Below are 13,027 nucleotides of genomic sequence, written 5' to 3'. Positions count from 1 at the left end.
TACCCAAGGGACACAGAAGTGCTGATGCATAGGGGCACATGTACCCCAATGTTCACAGCGGCATGGTCAACAATAGCCAAATCATGAAAAGAACCTAAATGTCCATCACCTGATGAGTGGATCAAGAAGATGTGGTATATATACACACACACACAATGGAGTATTACATGGCAATGATAAAGAATGAAATATGGCCATTTGTAGCAACGTGGATGGACCTCGAGGGTGTCATGCTAAGCAAAATAAGTCAGGTGGAGAAGGACAGATACCATATGTTTGCACTCATAGGTCTAACAGGAGAACAGGAGAAGCCTAATGGAGGACCAGGGGGAGGGGAAGAGGGAAAGAGAGTTGGGGAGAGAGAAGGATGCAAAACTTGAGAGACTATTGAATACTGAAAACAAACTGAGGGTTGAAGGGGGAGGGAGAGGAGGAAAAGAAGTGGTGGTAATGGAGGAGGGCACTTGTGGGGAAGAGCACTGGGTGTTATATGGAAAACAATTTGACAATAAACTATAAAAAATTTTTTTAATTAAAAAAAAAAGTGCTTTATAAATGTTTCAAGGATGAATGAATGATGTGCCAAGTCTTCTTGACATGTTCTCTTGCTATATATACTTTCATAGTGAGAAACCAAAAAAGGAAAAAGGAATATGGGGAAAAGAGAGGAAGACTAAAGGAGATGAAAGGGAAGGAGGAGGAGGTGGAGGGAAGAGGAGGCAGAAGAGGAGGAAGAAGAGAATAGTAATGAATTTCTGCTATTAATAATGGCATTTGACCCTGTGTGCACAGAACACAGGCATCGACCACAGTACCCCAGCCTGCAATGGCCCCTCTTGGGCTAACTCTTTGGGGTCCACAAAAATGTTGGTCCTTAATCTTGGCACAAAGCTCAACATTACATTCTGGCCCCCAGCACAACTGAGTTGTGTGACCTATTACACTGCCTAGAGAGGGTCCCCTCTTGCGGACCCTCAGATGGACCCCTGGGGACAATAGGGGGAGACAAGGATGACACGGGACCTACCCAGGATGTTCTAGGTCATCTGAGATGGGAGAATGTACATCGGGAACCCTACACAGGGCAACATTTCATCCTCAAATTCTCCAGTACGCATATAGCACTGGATGTGTGGAATATATAAAGGTTCTCTTGTGGACGAAGCATCCTGGCAAAATCTGTTTCTATTGACTCCAGACATACTGGTTTCTACTTCTATTCTAGAGTCCATAATAAATCCCCAAGAACTCATTAGGCGTTTTTAGCACACATAAAAGAACAGAAAGCCTTTGTTTTGCTGATTAGGGAGGCTACATAAATTTTTAACTGATTATTAAGAAATAAATGCCAACCTCTGCAGAAAAATACATTTCTCTCTGCCTCTGAGTATCAAGGAGGCCTTTGGGACCTTCACCTCGGGATAGGCCTGGTGGTTTCACCCCAGCTGTGGGGGCCAGCTCCACCCCCACAGCTGTTTTCAAGGGCAGTTCACTCATCATCAGAGGCCCCAAGTCTCTGAGCAGGGGGTCATGGCCCTCGTGAGTCAAATCCTGCACAGAGAACACATGCCTTCCTAGCGGCTGGTAGCAATGCTGGCTTTCAGATTTTTGCAAAGCAATTAAACCGTCAACTTGGAAATCAGTCGGGCCTGAGTTTGAATTCAGGTCCCAGCACTTACTAGCTATGTGGCCTAGGGCAAGTTGCTCATCCCTCTAAATCTGACTTTCCTCATTTGTGAAATGGGGATAATAATAGCATCTACCCCTCAGGGCGATGGTAAGGATTAAATGCACAAAAGGGGGAAAAAGGAAAATGTGTAGATTATGACAAAAAGGAGTCGGAAAAGTACTTGGTACTTTATACATGATAGCTACACTACTACTACTATTATTATTATTATTATTATTATTATTATTATTATTATTTAGGAATCATTTTCTCAGCTTCCAGATTTTGTTCTGCAGCACTTCCACTGAGAGAGAAAATCAAAACTGAGGCTAAGGATGCTGAATTGAAAATTATTAAGAAGAGCTAACCTTTAGGGGGGATTTACAATGTTCCAGGCATGGTAGGGGTGGAAGCATATGGGCCAGGTACTTCCATGGACCTCATTTTAGAGAAGGGTGTACAAGGCTTAAAGAAGTAAAATAACTTACCTTGGGGAGAGGGTGAGGACGGAAAGAAATAGCTTGGTGGGTTGAGGAGCAGGGGCCTGGGGGAGGGGAGGAGATTTTTGGGAAAACTGAGGAGGAAAGGAAAGGAAAGGAACTAGTAAGTGTCTTTGTGGGTTATAAATTGGTTCCTTTTCATGTTTGTTACCATTGGAACTCCTTTTTAATTAGTAATTCCCTTGTTGTCTTGAGACCACTGAAGTTCAGAGGGCACAGTTAAGGAGGAGGGAAGCGTTTTCACCAGAATTGGTCTCCTCCAACAGCAGAAACTCACCTTAAAATCCATCACAGTGAATGGCCTCACTGTGGCAAGCATGGTGGCCTGCAATGCAGGGCCCATCCCTAGGCAGGGACAGGCGCTAGCGGAAGCCTCCAGAGACCCAGCAACACTTCGCCACAGCAATCCACCCCCAAGTTCCTCCCGGGGCACAGCTCCTTTTTGTTCTTACCCTTTTCTTCCTCTCTCTTTAATAATGAACGTGTGACTCAGAGATTTAATGAGTTAACAGGAGAAGTTAACCAGAAGGGAAGCCCATTGAGTAAACGCATAATTAAAATTGTGAATGGACAGTGGAATATAACCACTGAGGGAGATGGGAGCACACAGGAATGACCCGGGGGACAGGGTGCTTAGAAAAGGGACTCTGGGACTTAAATTATTTCTGGAGATGATCTGGAAGTTGAAGGAAAATTCTAGGACCCTTCTACAGTCAGAAGAGACAGGCTGCCTGCATCTCTCCTTTCCCTTCCTTAATGATACAGACTGGTAGCCAGGACTTACTTCCAGCTGAAGCTGAACACCAGCTAAGGCCCAATTCACAAGGGACTCATTACCCCTCTAGTGCTAACACCGTGATGCTTTAATGTCAATTACTTACCCGGTGTAGATAAGCTTCCTACAGGAAACCATAACAGGAGAAGGTGAAAAGCAAAGACAACATCACACTGGATGTTTACTCTTTAGCCCAAACCCAGAAATATTCTGCCTGGCTGGTGAGAGACAGTAAGGAAGACAAGCATGCACTGCCTTCAGAGAAAGGAGGCCGGGCTGTGAGGGTTCACAGAAGTACACACGCCACCCTGTAGCCCATTACCCGTTGGTGTATGGTCAGAATTAGAAATGAAACAGTACAGGGTGCTGTGAGTTCTTAGGAGAAATTCAGGCTGATCCTAATCAAGAAACACAACACTCCCTGGGTCAAGATCTCTCTGTCAAACAACAGCAACAGAAAGTAGACTCTGCCAATGAATCCATTCTGGGAGTTTCCATAACTACAGCCACTCCAGGTCAGCCATGCTAATGGACCAGCAGTACAAATTCATGCCAAGTATCAACTACCTTGTTTCCATACAAGTGTGCTTCCCGCATGATGAGGGCCGAGGCTCTCCCCCTGGAATACAGAAGCAATTGCTTTGGCAATATGGAGGGACATGAACAACTCCAAAGTGTTTCCATTAATGGAAACAGAAAGACATGTAGACCCAAATATTATGGAGGTTGAAATTTATTTTTAATGTTTATTTATTTTTGAGAGAAAGACAGAGTGTGAGTAGGGGAGGGGCAGAGAGAGGGAGACACAGAATCCAAAGCAGGCTCCAGGCTCTGAGCTGTTAGCACAGAGCCTGACGTGGGGTTTGCACTCACAAACTGTGAGATCATGACCTGAGCTGAAGTCAGATGCTTAACCAACTGAGTGATCCAGGCGCCCCTGAAATTTATTTTTAATTTTTGTTTGAATATAAGCTTATACAGGTTTTGAACATCACTGAAAACAAATTATGGAAGCGACAATATGAACCATGAAGCAGATGGCATTGGAAGGTGCTCCTGCTTTTGAGTCTTATTCATATACATAAATTCTCCAAACTCCTTTCTCTACACTCCAGGCTGATGAGAAGTGAATCACCTGGATTATCTAAAAGGCCTTACAAGGAGTGGGAGGGGCCTCAAATTTTCTTTTAGTCAAAATTGTATGTTTATTTTATAATGGAAATACACATACACACACAATTTAAAAGGGAGATTAATATATGAAATTAACTATGTCATCATGAAAATATTCAATGACTTTTCATCTTTACTCAACACAATAAAGAGAATTATTTATGTTTTTACCATACTCTCTAAAAATCAACCTTCCAGTAATAGGCCACTATAAACAAAAGTCAGAAGAACTGCCCTGTGTCCTAAAAAAAAAAAAAGTAAAAGTTTTGCCAGCATAATCTTTATGCAAATAAGCAGAAATGCATTTTGTCAAAAAAATGGAATATAATCCAAAACTGTTACTATATGAATCCTGATCCAATCCCCAAGCAGTTTTTAGTTCCCTAAGACACTGCTAAACATGTAGGTGTGAGTTTCATACAGCCAAACAAAGTGTGGGCTCTGGGGCCAAGCCATTTAAGGTCAGGTCCTGGCTCCCACATACACCACTTAGGCAAATGAATTAACTTCTCTGAGCCAACCACAACCTTACTGTTCCAGTCAAGGCAAAAGCACCTCAGAGAACTCTATCATCCAAGGACAAAGTGGGCAGAAGAGAGAAGAAAGTTCAAAATGCAATGATCCCCATTGTCCAGCTTGGACACAGAAAGAAACTCAGAACTCCAATGGAGGAGGATGATTTCAGAAGGGTTTGTTCATGGTCCAGATCTATTCTTAGCTAAGGAATAAGATGAATACCTAAAAGGTTATAACGCAATACAAAAGCCTCCCAGATTTTGCCAGCTCAGTGTGAATTACTCCCTGAGTCAGGGCAGGACAGGGCACCAGCTCCTGTCCTTGAACACTACGGTTACCTGAGTCAGAGCCTATTTTGAAAAGCTAAAACTGATCTACATCTGGTATTTCAAGGACAAGCCAATTCACCCACATGCAATCAACCACAGGTGAGTTTTTCTTCTATTCATAGATATCCTAGAAATAGGTCTGAAAACACAGAAGAGGCAATGTGGCGCTGCAGGAATGGCACATATAAACCCCAGAACCACCACCTACTAGCTCTGAGCCCTTGAAAAAAAAAAATCTAACCCCTCTGAACTTAACAATTCTCATTGATAGAATGGGTGGCAAAGAAGGCTGCTGGTCTTGAGGAAGGCCCAGAGCAAGAACATACTGCAGCTGGTTGATAAATGGAGCAGCCAAAATGGTAGGACAGGGGCTACACATGGGCCCAGCACCATGGGCTCTGCCAGCTGAAGGCCTCTCCAGCCTCTGCAGTTGCTGAACATTCAAGCTGCCAGCCACAAAGGCCACTACTGAGCCCCCAATATGGTACATCTTTAGAGGAGACCAATGGGCTAGCTGGTGATGAGTTGATTCCATTCCACCCTATAAAAGGCAATAGTACACCTAATTAGGTTGACATATACTTTGGGAGTGCATTTATCTTTCTTGCCTGTAGGCCTCAGCCACCAGGACTCACAGTCTTCACTTGACTGCTATGCTGAATTTCTAATCCTGCATAAATTCACTTTGGACAAAGAAATCCATTTTACGGCAAAGAAGGTACACATGGGCACAAGACCATGCAATCCATTGGTCCTACTACTTAGCACATCACTCAGAAGCTCCTGGCTTGGCAGAACATTGGAGCAACCTCTTGAAAGCACAGCTGAGGTGCGAGTGTAGACAGGATAGTTGACACAAGTGAAACACTGTCTTCTGGGAGACAGCAATGTAAAAATCAAGAGCCATTACATGGATTGGAAGAATAAATACTGTTAAAATGTCTATACAACCCAAAGGAATCTTTATATTCAATGAAATCCCTATCAAAATAACACCAGCATTCTTTACAGAGCTGAAGCAAACAATTCTAAAAGTTGTATGGAACTACAAAAGATCTGAATAGCCAATGTTGAAAACGAAAACCAAAGTTGGAGATATCATAATTCCAGACTTCAAGTTGTATTACAAAGCCATAAACATCAAGACAATATGGTACTGGGACAAAAACAGACAAATAGACCAATGGAACACAACAAAGAACCCAGAAATGGACCCACAAATGCATGGCCAACTAATCTTCGACAAACAGGAAAGAATATACAATGAAAAAAAGACAGTCTCTTCATCAGTGTTGGGAAAATTGAACAGCGACATGCAGAAAAATAAAACTGGACTACTTTCTTACTCGATATACAAAAATAAACTCAAAATGAATGAAAGACCTAAATATGAGACAGGAAACCATCAAAATCCTACAGAAGAAAACAGGCAGCAACCTCTTTGACCTCTACTGCAGCAGCTTCTTACTAGGCATGTCTCTATAGGCAAGGGAAACAAAAGTAAGAATAAACTATTGGGCCCTCATCAAGATAAAAAGCTTCTGTGCAGCAAAGAAAAACATCAACAAAACTAAAAGGCAACCGATGGGATGGGAGAAGATATTTGCAAATGACATACGAGACAAATGATTAGTGTCCAAAATCTATATAGAACTTAACAAACTCAACACCCAAAAAAACAAATAATTCAGTGAAGAAATGGGCAGAAGGCATGAATAGACACTTTCCAAAGAAAACATCCATATGGCTAACAAACACCTGAAAAGATGCTCAACATTATTCATCATCAGGGAAACACAAATCAAAACCACAATGAAATACAACCACACACCAGTCAGCATGGCTAAAATTAACAATTCAGGAAACAACAGATTTTGGCAAGGATGCAGGGAAAGAGAAACACTTTTGCACTGTTGGTGGGAATGCAAACTGGTGCAGCCACCCTGGAAAACAGTATGGAGGTTCCTCAAAAAATTAAAAAATAGAACTACCCTATGACCCAGCAATTGCACTACAAGGTATTTATCCAAAGGACACAAAAATGCTGATTTGAAGGACCACATGCACCCAATGTTTGTAGCATCACTATCAACAATAGCCAAATTATGGAAAGAACCTAAATGTCCACTGACTGATGAATGGATAAAGACAATGTGATATATATATATGGGCACCTGTGTGGCCAACTTGGTTAAATGTCTGACTTTGGCTCAGTTAGGTCATGATCTCATGGCTTGTGAGTTTGAGTTCCATACTGGGCTCTCTGCTGTCAGCTCTCTCTGCCCCTCCCCTGCTCTCTCCCTTTCTCTCTCTCTCAAAAAAAAAAAAATAATAATAATAAAATAAACATAAAAAAAGAAGGCGTACTATACAGATACAATGGAATACTACTTGGAGATTAAAAAGAATGAAATTTTGCCATTTGTAACAACATGGATGGAATTGGAGGGTATTATGCTAAGTGAAATAAGTCAGTCAGAGAAAGACAAATATCATATGATATCACTCATATATGAAATTTAAGAAACAAAATAGATGAGCAGAGGGGAAGGGAAGGAAAAATAAGATAAAAACAGAGATGGAGGCAAACCATAAGAGACTCTTAAATAAACAGAGCAAACTGAGTACTGTACACTGAAAAGGCCACTTGTTGGGGCACCTGGGTGGCTCGTCAGTTAAGTGTCTGACTTCAGCTCAGGTCACAATCTTGCAGTCCATGAGTTTGGGCCCCGCATCGAACTCTGTGCTGACAGCTCAGAGCCTGGAGCCTGCTTCGGATTCTGTGTCTTCCTCTCTCTCTCTGCCCCTCCCCTGCTCATGGTCTGTCTTTGTCTCTCAAAAATGAATGTTAAAAAAAATTTTTTAATTAAAAAAAAAAGAAAAAAAAGGCCACTTATTGTGATGTGCACTGAGTTTATATGTAGACTATGAATCACTAGGTTCTACTCCTGAAACCAACACTACACTGTATGTTAACTAATTTGAATTTAAGTAAATTAATTAAGATACAAAAAAATAAGAACCATTATATGAGGCTCATTCCCAATAAACAGAATACATAGGCCTGGGAACAAATTGGATTGGGGGTCCAGGAGTGGCCTCACTCACTATTACTCTCAGTGTCACTTGAGAAATTTGTGTTTCCTGTACTTGATACTTTAGGCTCTGCAGGTCTAGAGATGCTTCCATCAGAGGACACAGTGTTTACTAAAATCAAAGGTATAGCTGATGCCTGCCTACTTATTGTAAGCTCCTCATTCCCACAGTAGGCAAAGAAGTAGAGCTGTCTTCATAAGGGTAGTAGCAGACCTATTACTGGAACCTGGCAGGCCAGAAAGGAATGGCAGGAAATTTTCAATGTGATAACCAGGAAAAATATACAGCCAAGAATCCTTTATCCAGCAAACCTGCCACTCAGAACTGAAGGAAATATAAAGGTTTTCCCAAACAAACAAAAACTAAAGGAATTCATTGCCAATAAACCAGCCCTACAGACTCTGTGAGTGAAATGTTACAAGAAACACAAAGAACAAGAGACATCACTACAAGCATGAAACCTACAGATAAGACAGTGAGTCTAAACCATTTCTTTCAATAACAACACTGAATGTATATGAACAAAATGCTCCAATCAAAACACATAGGGTATCAGAACGGATTAAAAAAAAAAAGACCCATCTATTTGCTGTCTACAAGAGATCCATTTGAGACCTGAGAACACGTGCATATTGAAAGTGAGGGGATGGAGAGCCATCTATCATGCTACTAGAAGTCAAAAGAAAGCTGGAGTAGCCATACTTATATCAGACAAACTAGATTTTAAACTAAAGGCTGAAACAAGAGATGAAGAAGGCCATTATATAATAATTATGAGGTCTATCCAACAAGAAGAGCTAACAATTATAAATGTCTATGCACCAAATTCAAGAGCACCCAAATATATAAAACAATCATAAACATAAGCAATCTTATTGGTAAGAATGTGGTAATTGCAAGGAACTTTAACACACCACTTACAGCAATGGACAGATCATCTAGACAGAAAGTCAATAAAGAAACAATGGCCCTGAATGACACCCTAGACTTGACAGATATATTTAGAACTTTTCATCCTAAAGCAGAATACATATTCCTCTTGGGTGCACATGGAATATTCTCCAAGATAGATCACATACTGGGTCACAAAACATCCCTCAATAAATATAAAAGATTTGAGATCACACCATGCACACTTTCAGATCACAATGCTATAAAACTTGAAATCGACCACAGGAAAAAGTTTCGAAAACATCCAAATGCATGGAGGTTAAAGAACATCCTACTAAAGAACGAATGGGTCAACCAGGAAATTAAAGAAGAAATTTAAAAATATTTGGAAACAAATGAAAATGAAAACACAATAATCCAAACCCTTTGGGTACAGCAAAGGCAGTCCTAAGAGGAAAATACAATGTAACCCAGGCCTATCACAAGAAACAAGAAAAATCCCAAATACAAAATCTAACAGCACACCTAAAGGAACTAGCAGAATGGCAAAGAAACTCAAAACCCAGCAGAAGAAGAGAAATAATGAAGATTAGAGCAGAAATAAATAATATAGAATAAACAGAACAGATCAATGAAACTAAGAGCTGGTTTTTCAAAAAAATAAACAAAATTGATGAACCTCTAGCCATGCTTCTCAAAAAGAAAAGAGAGAAGACTCAGATAAAACCATGAATGAAAATGGTTTTTACAACCAATCCCTCAGAAATACAAACAATTACTAGAATACTAGGAAAAATTATATGCCAACAAACTGGACAACCTGGAAGAAAAAGACAAATTCCTAAACACCCACACATTACCAAAACTCAAATAGGAAGAAACAGAAAATTTGAACAGACCCATATCTAGCAACGAAATTGAATAGGTTATCAAAAATCTCCCAATAAATAAGAGTCCTGGACCAGATGGCTTCCCTGGGGAATTCTACCAGACATTTAAAGCAGAGTTAACACTTAACCCTTCTCAAGCTGCTCCAAAAAATAGAAATGGAAGGAAAACTTCCAGACTCATTCTATGAAGCCAGCATTGCTTTTATTCCCAAACCAGACAGAGACCCCACAAAAAAGGAGAATTATAGACCAATATCCCTGAAGAACATGGATGTAAAAATTCTCAACAAGACACTAGCAAATCAAATTCAACAACATATAAAAAGAATTATTCACCATAATCAAGAGGGATTCATTCCTGGGCTATAGGGCTGGTTCAATATTCGCAAATCAACCAATGTGATATATCACATTAATAAAGAAAGGATAAGAACTATATGGTCCTGTCAATAGATGCAAAAAAAGGATTTGACAGTATACAGCATCCTTTCTTAATAAAAACCCTCGAGGCATCATACTAAGCGAAATAAGTCAGGTGGAGAAGGACAGATACCATATGTTTGCACTCATAGGTCTAACAGGAGAACAGGAGAAACCTAATGGAGAACCAGGGGGAGGGGAAGAGGGAAAGAGAGTTGGGGAGAGAGAGGGATGCAAAACCTGAGAGACTATTGAATGCTGAAAACAAACTGAGGGTTGAAGGGAAAGGGGGAGGGGGAAAAGAGGTGGTGGTGATGGAGGAGGGCACTTGTGGGGAAGAGCACTGGGTGTTATATGGAAACCAATTTGACAATAAACTATTTAAAAAAAAAAAGATGTGCTTTACATATACAATGGAATACTACAGGGCAATGAGAAAGAATGAATCTGGCCATTTGTAGCAATGTAGATGGAACTCGAGGGTATTAAGCTAAATGAAATAAGTCAGGAAGAGAAGGACAGATACCGTATGTTTTCACTCATATGTGGAATAGGAGAAACTTAACAGATGACCATAGGGGAATAGAAGGGGAATAAATAGTTAAGAAGAGGGAGGGAGACAAACCACAAGAAACTTTTAAATACTGAAAACAAACTGATGGTTGGTGGGGTTGGGGGAAAAGGGAAAATGGGTGACAGGCATGGAGGAGGGCACTTGTTGGGATGAGTACTGGGTGTTATATGGAAACCAACTTGACAATAAACTATATTAAAAAAATTTTTTAAATAAAAAAGAAGAAGTAGAGCTGTCTTGCTGGCATGTGGGTTTGCCCATAATCATCATGAGGATCCACGGGCACTGCCATAGTAGGGCAAGGAGGAATACGAATGACATGTGATGGGTGGGACAAGTGAGCCTCGTGGTGTGTTGTGGCATCTCAGGTTTAACTGTAAACTGGCAAATGCAACAACCACAGCCTGATTAGGACATGGTAACCAGGGACTCACACCCCTCAGGGACGCAAATCTGGCTCACTCCACCAGACCAACTACCATGATTAGCAGAAGTGCTAGTTAAGGAAGGAGATTCTAGAAAAAGTAGCTGACAAAGGAGATGGTGGGTATCAGTGATGGCCTCAGGATCAATGGCAGCAGTGGGACTATAGTTTGTCCCATTCGCCCCAAAATACTGACCAACAAGAATCCTAGAGAAGTTGGGGAAGGATGGAGTAAGTTTAAAGTGAGAAACAAGTGGATCTGAGTGGTACGGAGGGTGGACTGTAGCAGATGCCACTGGCATCCCACTCAGAGCCCTACTTACCAGGCAGGTGTACCCACCCTCCTCCTGCTACTGCGGGTGCTGGCTGCTGTGGGTCACACCTGCACAGCTCTCTGGAGGATTCCTCTTAGCTTCTGAGACCTGCTTTATCTAGAGGTGCCTCCTCCCCTTTCCCCCAGGACCCACTGATGCAGGGAAGTGAAAGGTGAACTCCCTTGCCTCAAGGCCGGAAAACCTTTTGTGGCACAATTCACACTCTTGGGTCCTTATGGGATTGAGTGGTTGTAATCTGCTCAGGCTGCTATAACAAAACACCATCGACTGAGTAGCCTATAAACAACAGAAGTGTATCCCTCCTGAAATCGGGGTGCCAAAAAGGTTGAGTTCTGATGCGAGCTCTCTTCTGAGTCACAGACTGCTGTCTTCGTGCATCCTTGCAAGTGGAGAAAAGGGCTACAGATGTCTCTGGGGCCTCTTTCATAAGGGCATTCTCATTTAGGAGGGCTCCACCCTGATGATTCAATTACTTCCCAGAGGCCCCACTTCCTCATACAATCATATTAACGGTTAGAATTTCAGCATGTGAATTTTGAGGGGACACACTCTGTCCATAACACTGGCTGAAGCCAGACTTCTAAAATCATATCTTTGCCAACCTTCTCCCTGTCCTGTACTGTTTCTCTCACTCCATTAGGGGCTTTTAATAAAAGCAATCCCTCAATGAATATTTTACACATGCTTCCATTTGGGCCATATTTCTAAGTACCCAGCCCAAGACACCTATCCAGTATACATTTTTACACATCTACTCTGTTTATAGCTCCATGCAATGTGCTAAAGGTATGATAGTTTTGCAAACATCCACTCTCCTCCCCTTTCTCTGTAGGCAGAAAATCCTTCCATACCCCACTGCAACAGGCTGTATTTTTCAAAAATGGCTGCCACACTATCTCCTATCCTTCATGCACTTCTCCCAATGTGACCTTAACACTCCTCTCATAGAATTTTGGGACCTGTGTCTCTTCACCTTGAAAGTGGCTTTTGTGATGGTTTCCATCAAGAGGGGCAGAGGGAGGCTATGTGATTTCCAAAGCAGGTCATAAGCGACAGTGCAGCTGCCACTTGGTTCTCTGAAACTACACTAGAGTTCTAAACCACTCTGCATGTAGCCTGAGAATTCTAGAGCCACCTCCACGCTGAGTGAAAGCCCAAACTCGCCCACACTGGAGAAATGAGGGAACCGTAGAGAAGCCTGAAAACACTGGTCAGCTCCTGTTATGCCAGATCCAGTCATCACTCAACTATATCTTCACAAGAGACCCTGAGGCAGGACTACCCAGCTAAGCCCTTTCTGAATACCTGACCCAGAGGAACCATGAGACCATAAACAACAGTTACTGTGTTAAGCCACTACATTTCAGGGAAACCTTTTCCAGAGCAATGGTAACCAGGACATCTACCTTGATGTTGAGCTTTGTCACATTACTTG

This window comes from Suricata suricatta, chromosome 8, assembly GCF_006229205.1.
Source record: "Suricata suricatta isolate VVHF042 chromosome 8, meerkat_22Aug2017_6uvM2_HiC, whole genome shotgun sequence".
Lineage (NCBI taxonomy): Eukaryota > Metazoa > Chordata > Mammalia > Carnivora > Herpestidae > Suricata > Suricata suricatta.
The sequence above is the reverse complement of the archived record's forward strand: the minus strand, read 5'-3'. Positions refer to the sequence as shown.